The sequence below is a fragment of the Molothrus aeneus genome, chromosome 6 (genome assembly GCF_037042795.1).
Source record: "Molothrus aeneus isolate 106 chromosome 6, BPBGC_Maene_1.0, whole genome shotgun sequence".
Taxonomy (NCBI): Eukaryota; Metazoa; Chordata; class Aves; order Passeriformes; family Icteridae; genus Molothrus; species Molothrus aeneus.
The window spans coordinates 28,522,991-28,537,886 of NC_089651.1; the positions used below are offsets into that span (position 1 = coordinate 28,522,991).

At 42.9% G+C, this 14,896-nt stretch overlaps 1 protein-coding gene across 1 annotated transcript in view; it reads left to right on the forward strand.

Moving 5' to 3' along the window:
- Positions 1 to 14,896, forward strand: part of LOC136557458 (deubiquitinase DESI2-like) — a 50,698-nt gene that overhangs the window by 1,758 nt on the left and 34,044 nt on the right. The gene's annotated exons all lie outside the window — the stretch shown is intronic.

Sequence of the window (14,896 nt, forward strand, 5' to 3'; positions counted from 1 at the left end):
AGAAAGGGGTATGGGCACATGCTGCTCAGCAATATTTCCTGAAAGCTCACAGGGCAGCAAGTGGTTTTCCTTGACCTCTTCTTGTAAGGGGGAATGTGAGTGGGTGTTTTCTGTGCTAGCAAATCAGAAGGTCCAAATCTTGGCACAAACCCCCAAAGAGAAGGCGGCTTGGCACAGCCTATTTGCTTGCTGGTCTGACAGAAGCTGAGGAGAATCATGTTCACATGAGAAGTGTTTTGATGATTATGTATTTCACCTTTGTTTTTTGATTACCAACTAATGATTTTTAAAAAGTAGTTTTCAGATCGTCCACAAATTTAATAAAACTTTCTGGGGAAAATATGGCCCAGGTGCTGACTGAGCTCTAAATATCCAGCTCCAGACCTTTAAGATTACAGCATAGATTTGCCAGGCAGTGACAACTTTTACCAGGAAGCCCACAGAACAGTGTGGGTTTCCCTGCTGGGGAAATCCAGGGAACAGACACCAAAGAGATTAGGAGTGGGTTGCTGTAAAAGTCAAATGTCTTTTTATCACAAGAATCAAGGGATCTTTGTGAACTAAAGCAGGTGGGTTGTTTTCTGAGGGAAGAGAGAGTGGTAAAGGTTATTTAGGTAGGACTATATCTGCATTGGTGAGCAGTCCAGAAAGCACAAGTACCGTGGACTGAAACTGCCTCTTCCAGAGCAATTATTGGTCAAATTGAGCAAGTCAGTGTAAAATCCTTCCCAAGACTTTGGTCTTGAGTGTTTATTGGTCAGTTGCTTAGCAGCCTGAACTGTTAACTCCCCCAAGTTCTTCAGCTAACGGGTTTGGTAACCCAAATAGATGGTAGCTAGTGCCTGATAACAGGGGACTTACATTGCAAATGCACATGAAAGGATTTATCATTAATCCTTTGAGGAAAATAAAGGAGTTGTATTGTCCTTTTATAATATCCACTGACTTCCTTGCAATTTTTTCAATTTGTTCTGCAGCAGACTATGGCCTAAGCTTTCCTCTCTCAGCCCCTCTTGATCCATCCCAAAGCAGTGGATGTTTCACCACTAAGCTGAAGAGATCCAATACTGGATGGACATGGTCTTTATCTTTTTATGTTTGATTGATTGACACCAAAGATGAAGCCTTAAGTAATTAAGGCAGAAGGAACTTGCTGTTCATGGTCACTGTGTTCTGAGATGGACACCCAGACACAGTGAACAGAATTGAGGTCACCAATTTACTTCAGACTGAGTAGTTTTTGTTGCTTAGCAAACCATGGAAATTGTCATGTGTAAGTACTAACTCCATGGGTTAACCAGTCTATACACAGAAACCAATCTATTTTCATACAGCATCTGTTTGACTACCACTGAGTCACCTGTAGCTCAAGTCCTACCTTATGACTACTGCAGCTACGTGCTTTTCCATTGCTGCTATGATTTTAACACCACGAAGCCTGGAATGTAGCCATGCAAAATCTGCACTTTGTTACACTGTGGTGGGGAATTGCGGGGGAACTGGGAAATGAGCACATTTGCTTGAATGACTGTTGGAAAACTAGCCTCAGTGGAAAAAACCCAACAACAACAATTAAAAAAAAAAAGACAGCTTGGAACAACAATTAACTGGATGTGAAGTTCTGCTTTCCTGACAAAGAACATGACCCCCGTATGGCAACTGGAAGCACTTACACTGCAGGAAAACTTATCCCCAGGGCAGAAGTTCAATTATGGGCTTTGTGCAGCTATGAAATACCCACTCTGTGTAGTCTTGTGTATTCAAAGATTATAGCCATTTATCCTTTTACCCATTGGATATGAAGCAGGCTTCTTTAGGAAAAAAAAGTGCTGCTGTTTAATGAGGTGTTTTGCACAAATTGCTGAAGCAGGTAGATCTATTTGTAGGCTTGTTTTCTTCAGCATAAAATAATGGAGCAAAAATGACTGGGTATTCCCAGTGTTCTGAATATTGTCATCAAAAGCAACCTATCTTCACCCTCAGCACACAGGGTGGTTATACCCATCTCATGCCAAAGAGCTTGTACACTTGCAAAACAGAGCAAGTGGACTTTGCTGCTCAATTAGGACAATTTAAAGAGTAGATATGCAGGATACTGAACTCTGATTTAATGTGTAAGTGTGAACACAGAATAACAACATGGATCATGGGTTTGGTCACTGATGAATCTCTTTGCCAGTCTGAATTCAGCTCTTGCATGGACTTAATCTAAGCCATCTGCTGGTTGGAGACCTGCAAGAAATAACTAGGTCTATAAACTCTGTGACAGAGTTTGCTCAGATTAGTCAGTTACCACTTTCCCCTCAGAGGTACAAATCAAATTTCCTTTCATAACTTCTTGCAGCTCTCTTTCCTCCAGTCTGTCTCAATATACTGTTTATCATGGAACAGATCTACTTAGACCACAGGCACAGGGCTGACTTTTTTTAGTCAGGATATTATCCTGTTCCCTCATCACTTTAAGTATTTGAGACTTACATTGGAATAATTTATTTAGTTGCTGTACGTTAATAAATGTTGCCTACTTCAATCAGGCAGGAGAGTAACTGCAATTATTTCCTGGGTTTAAATCTTTAACAAGCTAAACATATTCCACTAAAAATAGTTTTCTTGGAAGAGATTCAAGTTTGGGGGCTCTCATATTTTCAGCTTATTGCCTAGCAGATTCATGCTATCATATAAGAGGCAAAGATATTCATATCACTATTGTTCCTCTTTTATTACAGCTGAGGTTGTCCTGAATTTCCCCTGTCTTTGCAGTTGATAACATGCAGAACTGTTTTGATCTTTTGGCATTTTTGCTTACTCCTCCTGCTGGGGAAAATGAGCCCCTGAGATGTGCTGCAGAGGAGAATGAAAGCCCTGGTCAGCAGGGAGTCAGGGAGCAATGATGTGGGGTCTGTTTGAATGAGAGGGGGGATCTCTTACTCAGCCTTGTCCCACAGTTACTCCATTGATTCCACTGACAATACGTGTCATTCCCTCTGGAGAGGGAAGTACCGTTCAGGTCACTGTAGATGGAATGAAGAAAGGAAGATGCTTTGTACCTCTGCCTTCAGTACATAAGCAGCCTTTGAGTCTATTATAGAAACAGCAACAGGATTGCAAGCAAAGGACTTAATTCTATAACATGATTGTTTTGAAGCATTGAGTAGATCATGGAGCATGTCATTATCTCTCTGGAGGAAAGAATAAGTCTAGTTACTCAAAAATGTGAACATATTAGTGCTTACTGTAGTGAAAGTCTCCGATGCTCTCAGCTCACTTAGTCAGAAGAGTGAAAAACCCTAGTGCAGGTGGTGGCCCCATCTCTACACTGCTTGTTAGTTGTTTGTGAGCTGCTGTGTGTGGAGAAGCACAGCATCACCTGACTGTATTTGGTATTCCAGGAAGCCACATAGAGAGTAAGGGGAATCTTTTGTCAAGTAAGTTGATAGCTGTGAAATTTCTTGCTGTGATGAGCTGAATGGTTGTTCTAAGTCAATAGTAGAACTTGTGGTCTTGAAAGATTAAGTAATGGACAGTCAATAGGATTTTTTTTTCCCCTTCTCCATATGTTGACCACACATTTTTGTATTTAACAAATAGAGAACAAAAAGCAAAATATTACCTTTGGGAGATTTTGATTAAATTCTGGCAACTCCTAATATAGATATATAAAATTAAATGCCTTGATTTTCCTTCAGATATTTGCGAGTCATTTCTGGTCAAAATTATTAGTCAAATCTGAATCATTTCAGTCCTCCAAAACACACTATTCACTCAAAAGTTTGCCATGTTCTTGCAAAGGCATGGCAGGTGTATCCTATTCTTATTTGTTCTCTGACCAGTCACAAAACTGTAAGAATTCCCTCTTCCATGAATAAGAATAGGCTAGGAAAAATCTGGAGTGTTTTAATCTTCTTCACAGGCTTGTTGAGGAGGTAAGTGTAAAGATTTTGTGTTTAACATTTGACTCTATCACTGACTCTTCATTTATCTAGATTCTTATTCATTCTTCTGTCTTCAAATCACATCAAGCTCAGGGTACTGGGTAACAAAGCAGAATGGTGAGCTAACAGGGGCTTGGAAATGGGTTCCCCACAGTGCTATAGTGTATCCAACAGGAGTGCTAAATGCTCTTTTTTTCTCGGAGTGGTCAGACATAGTGCTGCTCAGAGGTGTGAGGGATCAGACAGCCCTCAGGTGCTTGTTTTATGCATCTTCCTGGAGGTTTGAATTGGCCTTCTGTGCTGATTTTTTGTTTGCTTGGTAGGACTGTGTTTAGATTATTCAACTATGCATATGCTGCATAATGGGTTCAGGGTTCATAATAAGTCTTGTGTCATACTATGATACTTTCTGTTATGGGCCCAAAAACTCTCTGGGAAGACTCTTGGTTAAAGGTCAGAGAGCCTAAATAGACCACTGCTGAGAATGAGGGAAAAGAGCAGAAAAAGCTGGATAACAGCAGAGTCCTGAGCCCAAGGTATGAGAGGTGTGTCCAGACTGCTTCAGTTTTCTTGGATACAACAATTCCCAGTGCAAATGCTCTTGACTTTGGAAAAAAAAACCCCTCAATATTTTTTTTAAAAGAAAGGTGTTATGGCAAATTTGGTGGCAGTACATTAGAGGTTTCAAATAAATCAGACTGAGCAGCCTGGCAGTCTGTGCAGGTGAGGAAAACTAGGCTTTGTTTCTGCATCTCTTTTCCTCCTAGACTGCATCAATTTCATTTGCATGACATCAGGCTGACCTCAGGCAGGGTGGTAGAGTGGGACTGTTCCCTTGCCCTGCTTGAATGCAGGAGCAGAGGGACAAGAAAAGCAATTTGTTGATGCTGAGCACGGTGTTGTAGTCAGTGCCTGCTTTAAGTCTGTGAGATGATGAAATGTAACTAGATATCCTTCCTCTCTTGTCTTTGGAGAGAGGAAATCAATTGGAAGAAGAAGAAAAGATTAAAAAACCTATTACAATGAGCTGCAGCTGAGTTCTTTCCTTCAAGAAGAAGAGATCCAAACATGTCATCTGATTTAAATCAATTAAGGAGAAAAAGAGGAAGTGGCATGGCCCAAGTTAATAAGTCCAGCAATGAAGTGTGCCCATTTATGTATAGTAAGTGAATTTTTGTTGTCTTAGCAACAGCCTAGAGATGTGTTATCCATTGGGGGAGCAGTCTGTTTGGATGTTGTCAGGGTGACAAGCTGGCTACCTGTCTGTGCTACTGCAGATCTTCTCTAGCACTGCAGCCCTGTCACTGACTACTGTATGCTTATGCATGAGATGTCTAAAGAGCTGTCTCTTGACTGCACACAGGCCATTGCTCCTCCAGCCCCAGCATTTATCCCATCAGCAAACTCACTGAGCCAGTGCTCTGTTGCCCAGTGGACTGACTTGAACTGACTCATCCAGGGCAACACAGGAGTTGGCACTTCTGCTAGTCCTGCTTGCCTTAGGAAAACTGCTCCCCAGCATGCACCAACAAAAGTAAGAAACCTGAGGAGAACCTAGGAAAGCTAAAGACAGTGTTAAAAAATGTGTGAACTCTGCTTCTGGAGCAAAAGCCTCATGGATCCTGTCATTAGCCCACAGTTCCCACATCAGTGCTCTTGAGTTGGTTCCTGCAGGTGACAGTCTGACTTGGTATTTCTAAAGCACTTATTTCAAGGCAGTCTGAACCCTTGTGGGGTCAGGAGACTCCTGTGCAGGATTTCAGGTGTAAGCCCAGGGGCTGAAAGTAAGGTCAGCTCTAACCCAGAGATATGGAAGATCCAGAGTTACTTTTGCTGATACTGGAAGCTGTTCTTTCACCCTGTCCACAGGCGAAGTCCCAATCCCCTGGCCTGGCTCTGAGCAGCTCTGAGAGAAATGATTGCTTTGTCTTGAAACCATATGGAAGTTGGTTTCCAGTGATTTTTCTCTGGTGCTTTTTGGGCGTTCCCCTTACAGAAAGGCAGATTCCTTTTAGAACATGACACTTCGGTCAGCAGGATTTAGCTTCTGGCTCACTAGGCTGTCAAGGTTCCTAATTTTACTTGGCTATTCTTTAAAACAAACAAATAAGCCCCCAAACCAAACAAACCCTTCTTACTATTGATGAAAGCTGATGTGTTGACAGTACTGGAGCCTGTCATTCTCCTAACAAATAAATTTATGCTAGCAGTAGGAAAGCAGACCTTTCTCGCTCTACATCCCTACTACATCCCTAGTGTATAGGTTGAGCTGCTCTGGTGTCATGGCTCAGCTGGTCATCCAGCTTCCTACTCAGGCAGCCCACAGGGACTAAGTCATACATGCAATGGGAGCTTCTGTAGGGGAGAGCTGAGCATTAGTGAGCTACCAAGTTGGAACAGCTGTCAGATCCATTTCCAAGTGTGGTGATCAGCAGGTATATAATTGTGCATTAGTGCAATGAACTGAATTTAAATGGGTGTCTTAGGGCTGAAAGCTATGTTAGTGACCTGAACTGCCCTTATTCTAATTCTGTTTGTTTCAGTCCCTCTTGTTCCTGTCATTATGCCAAGATGACATAGCTGGAGCTGGGGAGGGAGTCAGAGACCAGTCAATACAAAAAATCTATATTTTTGCTGGGGAAGGAAAAAACCAAAATTCCTAAGTCTAATGATTCTTTCTCTAACAAGTGGACTCAAACTGTTAGAAAAGAAAAAAAATATTTGCTACTGTTCTAACAACCACTGGATGTTTTTGAGCATGAAAGATCCAGGGCAGAGAAAGCAGGTATCTCCTCATTTCAGGGCTTTATCTATCAGCCCCTGAATCTGTGAGACTTCTCACCTCAGAGGAAAATATGAGGCTGCATCCTAAGATTGGAAAATTGTTTTAATTGGTAACTTAATTTTTAAACAATTAATCTTAAGGTGTCTGGGAAAGCAATGATAAGGGAAATAGAAAATCTGGGAGAAATAAATGATCTGATAGGTGGGAATGCTGATCTACAGAAGCAAGTGTCTGATGCTAGAAATACTGAAAGCATTTCAGCCTGTTTAGTGCATTCATTGTGTGTCAACATATGAGTTGAATGCCATGTTATTCCTGATAGATCCACATCTCTGGGAAAGGGAGGACCTGGCACAGTGTAAGCTCTGTTGATTGCATGGTTTGCTGAACCTTCAACCTTGGATCTGTTATTTTGCTTTCCATATGGTCATACTTAAACTCACAAGGAACTATCAACCCATTTGCTGTTCTCTTCAATATCTGCTAGTGAGTGACTTATACTGGATCCTGATGCCAGAAAATAAGCTTCCTAGATGCTGATTGCTGCCTTGGGGTTTAGAGTGTACAAGGAGCCCAATGTAGCCTTCCAGAGTGAATTACAGGCTTTGCCATAGGTTCGCTTTCCCTAGGTACACAATGTTCTCCTAGACATCTGTTCTTGGCTCATCTGTGTGTCTTGCTCTGTTTGGGATTACTTGGAGCTGATGAATTTATAATTGCCCTGTATTTGTCATCTCCCCTAGCTCTGGATTAGCCTGGTGAATGTGAGAAGTGACAGAAAGGAGTGAGAGGTTAACCATGGGATTAATCTGATAAGTCATTACCTCTGTCATTAACCTCTACTTTTGGGTAGTACCTGGGGTAAGAGCCTCAGCTATCTGCTCTAGTTCCATAAGAAGAGGCTTAGGTTGTGGGTATTTTCAGGCAGGGCTTGATTGCTTTCTTAGCAAATCACTTATCTAGAAAATGAAAGGCTCTACCTAGCAAAGCATCGATATAAAAGGACGTTTTAGGATATTTGGCTGACCTCTGTATTTCTCTCAGGAAAGGTTGAGGTATTTTCCCTCATTGATCTTCTATCATAGCTATCAACTTTGAAGAGATGCCTTGACTATTTCAGGGCATTTGAGATGGCATCACACACCCAGAGGTTTCATCATGAGTGCTGCTTATGTGCTGGGGCAGTAACAGTACTAGTTCTGCATTTGGCTTCTACCATTTAGTGTGCTGATGCATCTGGGGTGACAGAGACCAGGTTAAAATCCCTGGGGGTGTCAAATACAGCTGCCTCTTCACACAGGTCTGCCAGAGAAGCAGACAGCAGGAAACTCTGGATTTGCTTGTTCTGGGTCTCCTGTGTGAAAATATTTCTGTATTGTTTGCTCACTTAGCAGAAGAGTGCATATTTCCAGTGAATCCTAGCTGTTCCAGGAGGTTGTCCAGGCTGGAGCCAAGCTATAGTGCTACTCACACTTGTCCTATGGCCCACTGAACATGTATTTTGTATGAAAGGAATCTATTCCCTACTTTATGCAATTCTAAAACTGCTTCACCACAAAGGAATGAGAAAGCTGGACTCCAGATACACTATGATAGATCAGCCAGGCCACTTCTCTCTGAGGCAGGTGGAGAGTCAAATTCCTTCTGTCAGGCTGAGGTTGTTAGAAAGTTGGTTTGTACCCTCCTGGACAAGTGTTTGGGCTCCTGGTTATTAGGTACAAGCAGAAAGCACTTGCTCCTCCTGGGAATTAAGAGGTCAAGCTTGCTCTTCCCTCATCCTACTTGTTTGTTTTCAGTCAGGGCATTTTTAGACAGATGTCAGGCTTTGTTGTGCTGAGAGGATCTTTTCTGCCCTTCCTTCCTTACCTATCTACTAAGCCTGCAGATTCAGTTACCTGAGGAGCTTTTTTTTCTGAGTCTGTCCCAGCACTAAGAATTCAAGGGCTATTATGCCTTTAGAGCAACCCTGTGATGGAGACATTGTGGAAAGGGGAGAAGGCAGTGCTGAAGGTTTCCAAATCTGTGGAGGCCAGAGCTAAAAAGGCATGTCCCAGGCTGAAATCCACCCACCATCTGTCTCCAGCTCTAACATTCATTGTTCTTGATTGCAGTACCATTTGCTGTACTTTTATTCACTCTAATTTTTATGGCTGCTTGTTATTCAAGACAGCTGGCTATCTTCTCTTTGGCAGTTCTTTGGATGTAGAATAGACCTATTTTCTATTGCTGGAGCACTGTGCCTTGTATGCTGGCTACTGCAAGAACACTGGGGGACAGGGCATTGAGGAATAGGTTGTACTGAATTGAAACAGAACGGATGAATTCCAGTGTAAGCCAAGGAGAAACAGGGGCAAATTAAATGGGTCCAGTTCAAGCTCAGGTATTCTTGGGACCAGAAGAAAGGTAATACTGTAAATCCTTTTTTTCCCCTTATGTGTCTCATAAACAAGAGCTGTGACTTCTGCAGAGCAAAAGCTTCTGGAAGGATGAAGAAAATGCAAACCACATGGATCCCTAAAAATTTCAGTTGTTTTTATTGTCTGGGTCAAATTCTGTCTCCTCCCCTAGGCAGAGTGCTGCTGGTAGGAGATGTTCTATATCATGGTAGCCAGAGGCCTTGGCAAGCAGGCAGGACACTCCTGGGGGGCAAGGGAGGACAGCCCTGGGGGGCATCCCAGCACTGTGTTAATTAGATTGGTTATACATCCCCCTGATGGCTGAGTGTGGACTCTTCTGTCCCTTGTATTCAGGCAGAGCTAATAGGAAGGAACATGTCATCAGAGAGCTGAATTGGGAGGTACAAAATGAATGGGTATGGGGAGGAAGAGACTCCTTACACATCTGTTTTTCAGTTTTTAACTGCACAGTATCAACTAAAAGTTTTTCAATACTCTTTGAAGCACCCTCTACTCTTGATAGAAAGGCAAGGAAGCAGGAAGCAAACTGGAGTAAAGGTGATATTCTACAGCTCACAAGTCCATCTGTGGCTTTTCAAGTGCTGTTTGTAATATGGCATGTTATTGAAATGCTTCAAGGATTCCCTTTGTAATGTGTAATTACTCTCAGATATGCAGTTCGGTGCCTATTGCAGCTGCTGTTCTGACTAATTTTAATGTGGTTAAAGCCATTCATGGATCAAAGAAATTTATGCAGATGAAATTTTAAAGCTAGTGTAAAGAACAATTTAATAGTCTCTAACACATCAGGTACTTAAAAATCCTGTACTTGGTACCTCTGAACTTGGTACCAAGTACAGGATTTTTAAGTATCTGATGATAAGTACCTTGACCTCTCATGTCCAGAGGACTTTGAAGCATATTTCTAACTGTCTGTTACCTCTCCTGAGATCTCAGAGGTGTCTTATTAAAGCTGGTGTTCAAGCCTATTAAATACATGAATGCAGCTTCTAATGATGCATCTCATTTAGGTGAGCTTGACACCAGGAGCTGGGAGGAATCATTGCTGCCCTGGTCCCCCAAGTGCATGGGATAGTGAATTAGTGATAGCCACCTGGAGAAGTGCAGGATAATACCTTCTTCTGTGTTGGAAGATACTAGCAAAGTATCTTGAAAAGGCTGCTGACTTCCAGGGGCACACCAACCTTGTCACCTTCTTACCCTACCAGCTCCCCTCCCTCCCTTCTGAAAAGTGCAGCCTCATCTCCAGGGGATTGCAGATGGGAAGCATATGTCCTTGAGCTCTCAGTCTCTCCAGCCAGTTAATTATTAATCATCACAATATCCCTCGTGCCAAGCATCTGAACTGCCTATGAAGCATGGAGAACAGTTTTATCAGTCCAGTCAGAAAGTTTTAGTCTTCTGCTACTCATTATTGTAAAGCTGTTGTTCTGTGAAAGAACTTAAGCACCCAGAAGTGATAGTTTATCTCATCTGAGCCCACACCAGATGACCTGGTACTAGCAGGGGCAACAAATGTGAAAACTGAGAAAATGCAAGAGAAAGTTAAGCTTCTTTCATGAGTATGGCAACAGAACTGGTGCTGTACCATTGTATGGGATGAGAACTGTAATGCTACTGCAGCTACTGGTATATTGCCCATTATGAACACCTACCTACTAGGAACATACCTCAATATTTAGCTCTCTAAAAGATACCTGCTGGGCTGTTAAATCCTGGGTGGCACAACTAATTTTCTGTGACTGTTGGCTGACTGTTGTGCCTCTCTGTGGTATGCTGCTGTTTGCCATTGCTTAGAATCAGAGACTTGAGGTTGTATGGAGCTCTAGGACTTACCTGTACTCTGATTCAGCTTCTGTGCTATTATAAAAGAGAGACTGAGAGGAGACAGACCAAAGAATAGGCATGAAAGAAGAAAATTGCTGAACTCATCTCAAGGCACTTACTATTGGGAATATTCAGACATGAGAACCTGACACCCAACTCCTAGCTGGGACAATTCTAGTGGAAATGGAATGGCACCAGCACTTAATTTCTGGTTGAGGCAATATTCCACTTTCCTGCTACTATTTAAAATCCTACTGTGGGAAGCCTTGGGTGTTGCATGTAAGTGAACCCATTAAGACAGGATGATACACATGGCTTAAATTTTGCCCTTTAGGATCCCTAGGATATCATTACCTCCTCAGGTACCTCTATGTTCTCCTCTGCCCTTCCTTCTATCCCAGGATGCCCTCATGCAGATTGAAAGAAATTATAGTGGATCGGATAGCATGCTTTTTTGTCTAAGTAAATTGATGATTGAGTATCAATAATTAGCACAGCAAGGGTCAAACTCACTCTTCCTTCATTCTTTTCTAAGATACTATGTAAAAGACCAACTCTTATTTACATGCAATAATAGGTGGTGATTTTTTTTTCCTCCTTTCAATTCAAACATAACATTGTGTTCAATGACACCACAATGTTTTGTGGAAAGTACAAGTGCTTTGAACATGTGGGAATCAAAAAGCTCCAAACAGATTGTTTGAAGCTGCCAACAAAGCACGTCCTTGGACTCTGGCCGAGAACAACCAAACCTTCATTTTGAGTAGAGCACTGGACATTGAGAAAGAGAAATACCCAAACCTTAGTCCTAGTTCCCATCTCAATTGCATTTCTAGCAAGCCACTTCAGTCTCTTCGCCTTGAGTCATCTCACCTGTAAGATAACCTATTTATGGGATGCTTAGGTGTTTAACACTCTGACTGCTTTTTTGGCACCTGAGATGTAGCTGCCTGGGTGGGAATGATTCCCATAGGGATGAGAGGCAGCAGCAGGATTTCTGGGTGGTGAGCTGAGGGGCAGCGGCCCTGCATCCTGCTGGCTGCCTGACCTGTGTCCAGGTGAGCACATGCCCTCCTGCTCCATCCCTCTTGCCTGCCCTGGCAACTGTTCCTGTCCTTCCTGTCAATCAGGGGGTGGTGGTCCCAGTCCCTTCTTACCATAGCCTGCCTGGTGAGGATAGGGGATTTTCTGAAGTAGTCACTCACCACACCTGCTGCCCTCTGACCACAGACAGCAGATGAAGTGTTTAGAGATAGCTGCTATTTCTGTCATTAGCATCCAGACTTCCTGGGAGAAAACTGCTGAAATCTGTGACAGCTGAAATCTGAGTCAGAGGAAGCTTTTAACTTCAGCATGTACAAAAGCAAGGGGAAAGTGGGGGAGGGAAAAACAGAGCCCAATTTGCTATTCATTTAATTCTGTCAGGAAAGCCCAGGCAAATCAAGATGATGGTGTGCGAATTGCAAGCACGCAGGTTGCAGCATGGTGGATGTTGTTCAAGGGATGGAAGATACAGAAGAGGTGGGTAAGAAAACAATGCAGCATGAGAGGGCTGTGTGCTGTGCTTTGTGACAGGATACATTAACTCCCCCTGAGCAGCTCTGTGCTCTGGACCTTGCTGATGGTGCTTGACAATTGTCATGGTTTGACACTGGCACAATGCCAGTGCCCCCATGAAGATACCTTCTCCCTGGTTTCTGCTGTGAGATGTGACCAGGAATAAGCAAAGCAGGCTCCTACTTAGGGAAAAAGAACCAGAACTTTATTAACTACTCTACAACTACAGATAAAAAGGAACACACACATACAGGGAAAATGAAAACCTCACAAATGCATTTCCTCCTCCCCCCACCAAATTTCCAACACAATACATTTGTTCCTCAAATCACCAACTCTCGGTCCAGCACCACTCTTCAGACAATCAATCCTCAGTTCATCAAGAGGAGAGGAGTCCTTCTTGTGCCATGGGCTTCCCCTGGAAACACAGTCGAAGCCTCGTGTGTTTCTGTGTCACTCGTGGCACCGCCCGGAGTACATCTGCCGTCGTGACTTCTTCCTTTCATGTCCAGTGCTCTCACCACTGAACACGGACCAGAACTGCTTCTAGGGTTGTCTTTTAAGGATGCTCTGTCCCGATCCAAAAAAGGCACAGTCTCTCCTTTGGGAGCTCTGCTTTTAACTCCGTGTTCTCAGAGGCGTGTCCATGTCTCAATGGTCAGGTTAAATGCCAATATTAAAGTCTGAATATCCATTGGCCAAAAACACAGCATCTCAAAAAACACATTTCCTGTCAAACCACAACAATTTAAAGCAAATGTATCTCCATGCTGTGTTGCTGTTGCAGGGGGTGGAACAGGATACCCAAGGGATCTGCTTAGCCTTTTCCACTCCAGGGCATGAGCCTTTCTCAGTCTTCTCCAGCGTACTTGCCATTATTTCCCTGGAGAAGGAAAAGGCTGTTATTCCCAATGTGCAGCTGAGGCACTAGCTTGCAGAGAGGCTGGCTAGTCTGATGATAGGACACGAGGAAGGGAATGAAGCTATGTCAGGGGAAGTTCAGACTGGACATTAGGAAAAAGGTTTTCACTGAGAGGGTGATTGGCCACTGGAAGAGGCTCCTCAGGGAGGTGGTCATAGCACCAGCCTTGCATGTTCAAGGAGCATCTGGACAACATTTTTAGTCATTACAGTTTAGATTTAGGTAGTCCTGAGAGAAGCAAGAAGTTGAACTTAATGATCCTTATGGGTCCCTCCAATTTGAGGTATTCTATGACTCTATGATTAGGTAACTTGTACACTCCCTTGGGTTTTGATGTGGAGTTAGGATTGTGAGACTATTCTCATTCTTCTCCAGATGTAGCTGCTGAAAATGGTCTGATTTCTTTTTAAGGACTGTGATATTTCAAAGCAAAGTGTTTTACTGCAGCTTCCTAGTTACCTGTGCTCTCCTTTGACAGAGTTCAGATAGCTTCCAGCACTGAAGGGAACTGTGGGTCAGAAGCACTCTTCCAGCACTCAGTCTTTTCAAAATGAAAGTGCAGGCCCTCTGTTGTTATCATGATTTCCTGTTTGAAAGAAAAGTACCAGGATTTAATGTCGTACTGTGATGCCAACAGGATCAGAGATGGTTCTTTCCAAACTGATTAATTTACAGAGCATCTCTGATGATACAATTCAAGAAGCTCTCTGAAAAGGTGTCACTTAGTAAACAGGGGTAAATGAGTCAGAGCATGAACGATTAGTGCTCCCCTTTCCCCCTCGTGACTCTGTATAAGCATTGGACTGAGAAAGGAGGAGGTAAAGGAGAAAGTCACTCCCAGTTCTGCCCAATGACTTGACAACAGGATTACGTTCATGTTAATCCATCAAAATTTATCCTCTGCTTTAGAAATAAAAGCAATTGCTCTAGACAAGCCTGAAGTTTTTATGCTGATGTGTTTATACAGGGTATAATTTAATTTGATGGCAAATAGATTTGAAAATATTCTTGTTTAACTTGGTACTGGACAAAATAAAATGCTACCTAGGATTTTGGGGGGATAAGGACACGGGGTTACAGGAGGTGATGTGGTTAAGCACTGCATGCACATATGTGGTCTGGGGACAGCTTGACAGACTGCAGGCTTTTGGAAAGATCTAGTCTAGCAAAGGAGCGGGGAGGGGAGAAAGCATCTGCCAGTAAATAGATGGATAAAGATGTTTCTTGCTGCTTTTGAGGAGCACCAATCATCTTTATAACTTTGACAGGTGGCAGTGGGGCAGGAGGGGAGGAAGAGATTCAGAGAATTGTGTGGGTGGTGAAGAAATTAATCCTAATGAATTGGAAGAGCAAATCCACAGTGGGCAGAAAGCTTTGGATTTCTGCCCTGCTGGATATGAATAAATAGAAGAGAATCCCTTTTGCACGCAAGAGCTAATTGGGCACTTACAGCGTG